Source organism: Henckelia pumila, chromosome 3 (genome assembly GCF_033568475.1).
Source record: "Henckelia pumila isolate YLH828 chromosome 3, ASM3356847v2, whole genome shotgun sequence".
NCBI lineage: Eukaryota > Viridiplantae > Streptophyta > Magnoliopsida > Lamiales > Gesneriaceae > Henckelia > Henckelia pumila.
Window position 1 is genome coordinate 20,545,178 of NC_133122.1, and position 10,794 is coordinate 20,555,971.

The 10,794-nt window shown below is 32.8% G+C and overlaps 1 long non-coding RNA gene across 2 annotated transcripts; it reads right to left on the bottom strand.

Moving 5' to 3' along the window:
- Positions 1–703: 703 nt before the first annotated feature.
- Positions 704–2,755, bottom strand: LOC140891862 (uncharacterized). Of its 2 annotated transcripts, XR_012152632.1 has the most exons (3): positions 1,586–2,755; positions 1,346–1,493; positions 704–990 (listed from the first exon to the last, which is right to left on the bottom strand). It is a non-coding gene; the product is annotated as an uncharacterized lncRNA (long non-coding RNA). The 2 variants fall into 2 exon arrangements; XR_012152631.1 differs by having other exon boundaries at positions 1,346–2,755.
- Positions 2,756–10,794: the final 8,039 nt, after the last annotated feature.

A 10,794-nucleotide genomic window follows, 5' to 3' on the forward strand; every position in this document is an offset into this window, starting at 1 on the left:
CTAATTGTGGTATGAGAATTTGTTAAATTTGGTATATCTTCCACACATGTTTTACATTGTGGTGTTGGTGCGTGGTTCAAAAACGCAGTATCATTTGTATTGATACGTAGTACGTTTACTTGAAAATGAAGTATAATAACCTTTAATCTTGGTATGAGAATCTGTTAAATTTGGTATATCTTCCGTACATGTTTTACATAGTGGTGTTGGTGCATGATCAGAAATGTAGTACCATTTGTAACGATACATAATACTTGTGTCTTACTATATAGTACTTGTGTCTGTATTTGTGGTACACTGTAGCTTAACCGTGGTATCAATAATACTCAATGCGTGATACCATGGACACATGTATGAGTTAATGAAATTTGTTCTTGTACGATATCAGCAATACGATGAATTTATTGTATAGTGCGTATTTCTTGATTTGTGGTACATAATAGCTTAATTGTTGTTTCAATAATACCCCGTGTGGTACTATAAACTAATGTATCAATTAGAGTCTTCATTCTTGTATGATATTAGTTCAATTAACTACATTGTAATGAACTTATGTAGCTTTTTTAGTTTAATTAGTAATACTTTTGCTTCACCTAATACTCATATCATTGTCAAAACAATGTTATACTACATGTGGCTAAACCAAACAATACGAAGCTATGATGAATAATACTAGTACTACAGTTACCCGGTACTAATATCATGATCAAAATAATGCTACTTCTAGAATAATATTAGTACTACATGGGGGTTGAACTAAAAAATACCAACACCGTCAAGATAGAACCAAATAACACCAACACCAAGAATTTAAATCAGTATATCATTGCAAACTGCAAAACAAAATAAACTACTATTAGTACTACAAATTTGAGTCACCAAGATAATTTGATCATCAAATACAAGACTAATTTCATTCTTCAAATACTAGATGTATATCCACGCTTGTGAAATGGGGATCCTTGTCAATGTACCATTTGTCATTTGACTCTGCCAAGAAACCAAGAACATTATAAATAAAAATTGACAAACAAGAAAAAAAATAAAACATTAAATGCATGTGTTACATATTATTAGAAAACATAATCTTAAACCCCTTCTTTGAATGCGCATATGTTATTTTCCTTCCTATGGCACCGAACACAAGCCTCGATGACGTTTGCACATGGAATCAATTTTATATTGCTGTAATTTGCACAAATCTTCTGAGAGTGAACTTTAAAATCAATTGATGCAGTACAATACTTCCACAAAATTAGTATTAAGAAAACATATCAGTATTACAGAAATTGAAAAACAATACAACTACTCTAATTCAGTTTAAAGGAAAATTCAAGAGAACTACCTTTCAACACATTTGTTACTTCACATTTGTTTGCTTCTTCTCAGAGCCCGCATATCAATTATTGTCAATTTCAGATGCATGTACAATTGAATCATGTTCGAGACATCATCGTCATTGTTCAAAGTCACAAACATTTTATCATGAGGACCTACGTACGGGACAACACCGTCTCTCGATTAATCTCGACACACTTTGTTGACAGCTCCAAAAATAACTCCAATAAACTCGTCGAATCATTACCAATATCATGTACAACTCCCCATGGTATTGACAGCTACCAAAGATCACTTCACTTCGAACTATCTCTCGAATCCATCTATATTGTGCTTCGACCAAACTCATACCAAATATAAATTAGCTTCTAAACAGTTGATCTTGTTTATATTCTACATAAACTCTCAACATAAATAATAAAAATTAAACGAAATAATTAGGATAATAAAAATAAATTGTATTCATAACTTGATAAGAAAATACAATTTTGTGTACTAAGAAATACTGAAATATCCTGTCAAAATTTCATGCTAACATCAACCAGATGTTTTACGAATTCAATTATCATCAATAAATAACATTTCTAAAAAGAAATCCTAAACGAATATCATATCAATAGAATCCAGAATCTTTCAAACTTTTGAAAACTTTGACCGCACAATCTACGCAGAAAATATTGTTCTCAATCGAAACTCATGAATCATTTAACCCTAACATCCATGAATTCTTACACAAGTCAAAGTTCAAAAAGCTAGTGAACATCAGATCCTCGTTCTCTTTTCTCATTGAAACAATCAACACCAATAATAATAAATTATCAAAATTCAAGTCCAACCAAGAATTAAACAATCAACACCAATAATTAAAAAAAAACACATAAAAACCCAAATATCAAGAAATGTAATCCGAAAATATAATTTTTTTTAAAAAAGAGAACAACAAAAAAAGAAAGATCAACAAAACATCCAAAACACAGTCTGAAATCAACTACGGGACATTCTTAAAACCACCACAAATTGAACAAAAACCTACAGAAAAAAAACCAACAGAAAATTGAACAGAAACATGCGAAGAGAAAACAGAAAAGTAGAGGCAAATCGAACTTGCAGCTAAAAATTTATGGAAACAGAGGCAAATTGAACAATACCCTATGAAAATCGAACAAAAATCAACTGTTAATTGAAGAAATCCTGTAATAAAAAGTGCAACAAATCGAAAAAATCAGTGCAAAGACTTTTTTTGATATGCGATTTCCCAAATGGAGTAAACAATAATGGTAGAAAAATGGATGAGAAAACAAGAGTAAAGGATAAGATCGAGTTGACAGTGTAGGAAGGATGAGAAAACTTTTATAGGTGTTCTTCCATTTTTTCCCATGGGGCTTTTGTACCGTGAAACAGGGGAGAAGAGAGAGGAAGAAAAAACCACAAATTGTTCAATGAATGCGTAAATCTTTTAACTAGTAAGTTTGTGGGGACCTTGGGTTGCTAATCTCGTTTTAGGACAGCTAATGATTAATTAAATAATTAATCAAACAATTAAAGAATAATAAATCAAGAGCAGAATTTTTTTTTTTTTAAAATTTCAGAGCCTCGCTCGATCGGGCAAAGTCAGCCGATCTAGCGAGCCAAAATATCAAATTCTCGGGTCTGCACAAACATTGGCCTCGCTCGATCGGGCAAAAGCTACCAATCGAGCGGGCAATAAAATTCAAATTCTCTGCCCAAGAAAACAGGCCTCGCTCGATCGGTAACTTTCACCCGATCGAGCGGGCTAACTTTTGCTCGAAATCTGCTGCTGATTTTTGCTGTCAAAACTTGGAACCATCTCAAATAACCTCAATACAAATCAATCAAAATCATGCTACAATATCTAGGAACATGCATATAATCATTTACAACAACTTGAGCATCTAATCATGCGATTCTTACATCAAACAGATAACGTAAAAGGCATTAAATCATAAGCTACACTAAATTCATAAGTGAGATTCAAGTCTCAAGTCTTCTACTAGGTTTGATGTACTCTAATACATATTCGTTCAGCTATAAACCCGAGTCCTCACGTGCTAAGTCTCGCTCCCAAGCTGTCAATGTCATCTCAGACCAGCTCCTGCCCCATCTGTTGTGATGCACACATACAAAACAAAACAACAGCCGGATAAACTCCGGTGAGAAATCATTCTCAGTATAATCGACATATAAATGCGTTAAATAAATTCATATCAACTCTAAACATATCAACTCAAGAATAGAGTAAAAATAACGCATATATCGACTCAACTTCAAATCAAGACTCAATTTATATAGCGCGCTTATCTCAAGAATTGATTCTTATCACTTCATTTCCATCAAGATTCGTAACCGATCTTGACATGGATATCCATCTATCATAGCCATTCCGGGCTATAAAATAAGGTTAACCGCAACCTTGGCATAGAATCAATTCAATATACAATCATATCGATACAAAATCAAAGATCCACTACCTGCGATGGATCGACAACATCAAACATAATCAAAACATCTCAAGTATGTGATTTTCGCGGGCCAACTCAAGAATAGTCGTTCTTGAGTTTCAAAGTCCCTAACTCGTGATGTCGTCATTATACCTGTCATTCTCGAGTTGAAGATGTTCCATATCTGAACCATCCTCACACAAATTCAACTTCCAACTTCAATTCATCATGAACACTTCATGGTAGGAGACTTTCAAATCGTTATCAAATCATTCTCAAGTCGAATCTGTATTCTTGAATTCTTCAAATCTGAGAATATAAGCATGAATACACATTACCATCTATTCAATATCAATCAACTCAAAATCAGCTCAAGAACATCATTCCATCCTCAATAAGAATGATTCAACCCTTCTCATTTTTTCGTCGGTTCGAATGCAAAATTTTTGAGTTGATTATCATCAATACAATTACGAAATTGAAGAATCAAATGGATATAACATCCTAACATCTTCAAGAATATGTCATGTCAATAATCAGCTAGCAAAACAGCTTCAAATCTCAAGTTCGGCGGAGTAACGATTGAAAATCGGTAACCGACGAAATATCGAATTCATTTCTAACTTCATTTCAATTCCTACGTAGCTTCAAATCATTAACACATCATTCTAATCCTCATACCAGCAGTTCAAAGACTCGTATTCCTGCTGAACATCATAGCAAGTTCATTCAATAATCCATATTCAATCCGGTTTCGAAAATATACAGGATAGAAGTTCAAGAACAAGATCAACACAGAAATTCTGATCTCTGCCCATAAACTGATTTCGAAACCTATGAGAAACATTAAAATACTTACATCAAATAGAAATCCTCGTCGCAAGGATTCCAGAACACTTTTCGGAATTGAAATCGGACGAACGGATCAAAAGTTATGGGGTTTTGAACAAATCGAAATCAAAAGAAATGGAAAGCTTCGGCTCCTCTGTTCTGTTTCCTCAATTTTCTGAATGAAATATAAAGTATGCACGTGTACATGCTGATAAATCTGATTCAAATCAGATAAGTATTGCATATTTGCAATTTAGTCTCTCAAGTCTTCATTAATTGCAATTCAGTCCTCGGCCTTCTTTTTAATTCAATTTCAATCCTAAATAATTTAAGAATATTAGAATTTAAATCCAAAACTCTAAATATTCCCAAATTAAATAAACTTGGATTAAAATTAAATAAATTCGGATTAATTAAATAATCCTGGCCTTTTGCACTTTAGCCTTTCAACTTCGATATTTCCAAATCAGTCCCTGATCGGGTTGAGTCCTCAAAATTAATCTTCTTTAATTTCCGAAACATGAAATTTAATCTCAAATTCCATAAATATTCAAATCGAATATTTATTCTTTTACTTTAAGAATTCTCGGAATTGAAATCTCAAAATCCGTAAATTCTCAACTTAAATATTTTCGGCTCGGAAATTAAATCTATAATCTCTTTATCTTCTCAAATCAATATTAGCCCATAATATGGAATTTAATTCTCAAATCCCATAATTATTAATTTAATATTTCTGGGCCTTACAATTCCTCCCCTCTAAGGAATGATTTCGTCCTCGAAATCGTAGTCAATCGAACTATTCAATCTGATATACTGAATGATTATCTGAAGTGATTCTCACTTCAATCATCCAACTTTGATCTTCGTATCTCATCTCTTCATGTCTTATCAGATTCTTTCTTCGAATATGCTTCCATTCTCTTGTACTTTACGTCATTGAAAAGAATTCGTTCCGAGTTGTTTCTTTCTTCAATTAACGAATTAACTCAGAATCTTTTCATTATCTATCTCATCGAATTAAAGTACGTAGGAAGAATCGACTGAGACTTCCTTCACATAGAGACGTGGAACAAATCAGATCCATCATATCAAGCTGATAAGAATAAATCATTCAATCAAATCATCAATTCTGTCTGACATTTCATTCAGTGAAATTCATCCTTTGGGACGACTTGATTCTTTCTCTATATCATTCTATACAGAGTATAGAAATAAATCAAGTCTACACTGTTATTCAGTACATCTCTTCAAGATCAGTATTCAACTTCATATTCTGAATCTGTAAATTAAACTCTGCTCTTTCTCTATTCTGAATTGAATGATGTTTCAAGAATAACTTTTCCACTTAACTAATCAATTTCAGCTTCAAAAGTTATATCTATCATTCAATTACTAATTCTGGTTCATCTTCTCTGCTTTCATTCCATACAGATTCATATTCATCATCCTTGTGTTCCTCAAATCAAATCTGATCTGCTGTCAACAAATCATGTCTTATCTGATATCATATACTTCAGTAGTATCATTCCAACACAAAGAAATCTGATTTCTTTTCATCATATCATTATCTCAAAATCGATTCATTAGCTGTTACAGAAATTATAATTATCAAGTGGCAACACATCAAGACAAGTATTATCGAATCAGGTATCAAAGTTCTGAGAATAGTCTCAATATCCGAAAAATCAACTCAATCAATACATCAATCAATCAATCGATGCCACATCTGTTGAATAATTCTAAAGTCTTAATCCTGACAATAGATTTTTAACCATTCCTGTAATTTTATCATATCTCTATCTTCTTCACAGATCTGAATAGATAGCTGTTATTCACATCTCATACAATGTATTCTACAAATCTGATTAGTCTATTCGGACTATCTATGAATCAGAGTTTAACATGTTGTATTCACATATTTCAAAGTATTCAGAGCTGTTGATAATCGGTATCATATCAGATAAAATTTCATTCTCGAAATTCAATTCATCTTCTCTGATTATTCTTCCAATTCAAGGATAACATATTGCACCTTTACCTCAAAAAGTACTCAAAGTCTTCGAATCATCTGTATTACAATGTAATAGTAAACCCAATGTTTCAATATGAAACATTATTTCTTGGCTTACTGTTCGTCTTACAACAAATCTAATCACAATTTAGTGATTTGATCATACAGACAAATTATCGTATACAGTATTTCAAATCAATCTGTTTTTAACTACCACCTGTTTACATCATATAAACAGCTTCATCTTGGTAGTTTCACAAATTACTCTTCCAAATCATGATCTCATTTCAATTTTTGGAGTTTCTAAACTATCACTGAACTAATCTGGCCAACGATTTGCAACTTCATCAGAAACTTTTTGTACGTTTAACTTCGAAAACATACTAATTCAGTTACATCTAGTTGCTTTATCTTCTGATAAAACAATTATTGGATGAATCCCAAATTCATTGTTGTGCATTTTCTTCAAAATCTGATATTTCTTTTCGGACATATCAAGCACAATCAGATAATCAATCATAATAGAATTCATTCATTCTGATCTAAGGCTTCAATTCATATCTTAATCTGACATTCTGTACTGAATTCTCATCGCTTTAGTTACTTTCTGTGTTTATTTCATCCTATGAACAGTTCTATCTTACTTCTAATCGAAAATCATTCTGATTGATGATATATTCATCTGAATATTTAAACCAGAATACACAGAAATCTAAAATCAATTCATCGGATGTCTATTCCATTCCTCATTTCTATCTCTAAGTACAGACAATTCATATCATCTAATCCAAAAATTCAGGGATAAAATTCAAATTCTTCTATCAATGACGAGCCAACAATCTTAAAATACGCTGGAATATCATCAAAAGATCAATAATTCTCAAAATAAAAAAAAATAAATCAAGATTTAGAAAATCCCTCAATCAAGGCCATCCAAAAATCAAATCGTCTGGATAACAAACTCTGCAAAGTGAAAACAACACAGGCTCTAAACGAAAGCAATGTGCCATGAGAGCCAATCAATATTCAATCATTCAAGAATTATATCTCCAGTTGATGTAATCGATTCAGCATAATCAAAGAAAAGACTCATCTGTAATTGATTTTCATATCATCCTCTATTTTCTAAACCTCAAAATCATTATTTAGTTCATAATCTCATTACGTCGGTAATTTATCACTTCATCAATTCGCTATTGAATTCCAGTTCGCAACTGAATCTAAAGTCAAAAATATTACCGGAACATCTCTGTAATCTCTATTCATTGGCATATCTATCACTGCTGGTTTAGATCTTGAACATATCTAGTGCATCGAATATACTGATTTCGGAATATTTCTGTAATCAAACATCATATATCAAACCGAAATCATAGAATCTTAATTCGAGATTCTATATCATATCAACTTATTCATATGCACATTATGTTCTTGCTGATCTAATTTTATCGCTTCTTATCATCAATTCTTCTATTAATCTGTATTCGAATATTGCATCATCATCTATCATGCAACATTAACAGATACTTCAATACGAACAAAAATCATCTTCAGTTTCAGTTCATCGAAGCAATAGTTCCATTCTTCCGTTCAATTCACACAGTCTCTTTTCTGATACAAAGGTGATCATATAATAATCTTTCAGCTATCATGAATCTATTGCACCAATAATAAACAGGTCAAAACAAAATAAATCTGTTACCTGAAATTTCATTCTCAGGTGCAATTTCATTCTGATTCTCTGTATACTTCTAGAATAGAAATTGTAGCTACATATGTGTTTTTCTCACACACCGTAGCATCTTTACAATTTCAGTCCTTTTGCTTCATCATTCAGCTTCAGTTCTATTAAACAAGACTATGTCTTTCATAACATACTTTAGTCGTCAGCATTTATTCAGACCTATTTTTCGAATTCAAGCCCTAACTAAACAACTCAATCTTGAGCTTCTGATCATTTACAATTCAAAGAATTATAATAGGCTTGAAATCTAACAAGACATTCTTCAATACTCAAAATATTCAGCTTCTAAAAGGTATATTTTTTTTTCCTTCTCATCATTTCTATCTGTTGTGGCAAAGAAATATTAATAAAACTCTGTTCTAAGCACTTACCAACAAATAAATATACCTCTATTTTGTCAGAATTTTTTCGTCAAAATCTATCAGCTAGTTGCTAGGTCTTGAAGTTGGTTGACAGTCAATCTGATACATCATTCATCGGTATCTTCAAGATATCTGAACATCAGTTCTTCAGAACAACTTCTACCTACAATATATCTATTCATTCGCTGATATTCTGTTTTGTTCAATCAGAGATATTTCATTCAGCTGAGCAATAATACAGTTCTGTTCAATCTGACCATACCATTCTATTCAGTCTGGCCATACAACTCTGTCAGTCTGGGGTGCTTACATCACCCAAAGAACAATATTCTCTTTGATTCGGGGTGCTTACATCACCCGGGGAAATTCTTATAATAACATCGATAAGAATTCGAAAATTTACAAATCAGTAAATTAATCAATTCAATTTCAAAGGTAGATCAAGAGTACATGCAATTTATTAAATCATCGAATCAAATACTGCATAATCATGTAATACTATAAATGCATATGACCCACTCTACCCCGCTCAGCTTCTATCTCAGTCCAGAACCTACGCTCTGATACCACCTATTGTGAGGACCTCGGGTTGCTAATCTCATTTTAGGGCAACTAATGATTAATTAAACAATTAATCAAACAATTAAAGAATAATAAATCAAGAGCAGAAAATTTTTTTTTTTTAAAAATTTTAGAGCCTCGCTCGATCGGGCAAAGTCAGCCGATCGAGCGAGCCAAAATATAAAATTCTCGGGTCTACACAAACATTGGCCTCGCTCGATCGGGCAAAAGCTACCGATCGAGCGGGCAATAAAATTCAAATTCTCTGCCCAAGAAAACAGGCCTCGCTCGATCGGTAACTTTCACCCGATCGAGCGAGCTAACTTTTGCTCGAAATCTGCTGCTGATTTTTGCTGTCAAAACTTGGAACCATCTCAAATAACCTCAATACAAATCGATCAAAAGCATGCTACAATATCTAGGAACATGCATATAATCATTTACAACAACTTGAGCATCTAATCATGCGATTCTTACATCAAACAGATAACGTAAAAGGCATTAAATCATAAGCTACACTAAAGTCATAAGTGAGCTTCAAGCCTCAAGTCTTCTACTAGGTTTTATGTACTCTAATACATATTTGTTCATCTATAAACCCGAGTCCTCACGTGCTAAGTCTCGCTCCCAAGCTGTCAATGTCATCTCAGACCAGCTCCTGTCCCATCTGTTGTGATGCACACATACAAAACAAAACAACAGCCGGATAAACTCCGGTGAGAAATCATACTCAGTATAATCGACATATAAATGCATTAAATAAATTCATATCAACTCTAAACATATCAACTCAAGAATAGAGTAAAAATAACGCATATATCGACTCAACTTCAAATCAAGACTCAATTTATATAGCGCACTTATCTCAAGAATTGATTCTTATCACTTCATTGCCATCAAGATTCGTAACCGATCTTGACATGGATATCCATCTATCGTAGCCATTCCAGGCTAAAAAATAAGGTTAACCGCAACCTTGGCATAGAATCAATTCAATATACAATCATATCGACTCAAAATCAAAGATCCACTACCTGCGATGGATCGACAACATCAAACATAATCAACATCTCAAGTATGTGATTTTTGCGGGCCAACTCAAGAATAGTCATTCTTGAGTTTCAAAATCCCTAACTCGTGATGTCGTCATTATACCTGTCATTCTCGAGTTGAAGATATTCCATATCTGAACCATCCTCACACAAATTCAACTTCCAACTTCAATTCATCATGAACACTTCATGGTAGGAGACTTTCAAATCGTTATCAAATCATTCTCAAGTCGAATCTGTATTCTTGAATTCTTCAAATCTGAGAATATAAGCATGAATACACATTACCATCTATTCAATATCAATCAACTCAAAATCAGCTCAAGAACATCATTCCATCCTCAATAAGAATGATTCAACCCTTCTCATTTTTTCGTCGGTTCGAATGCAAAGTTCTTGAGTTGTTTATCGTCAATACAATTACGAAATTGAA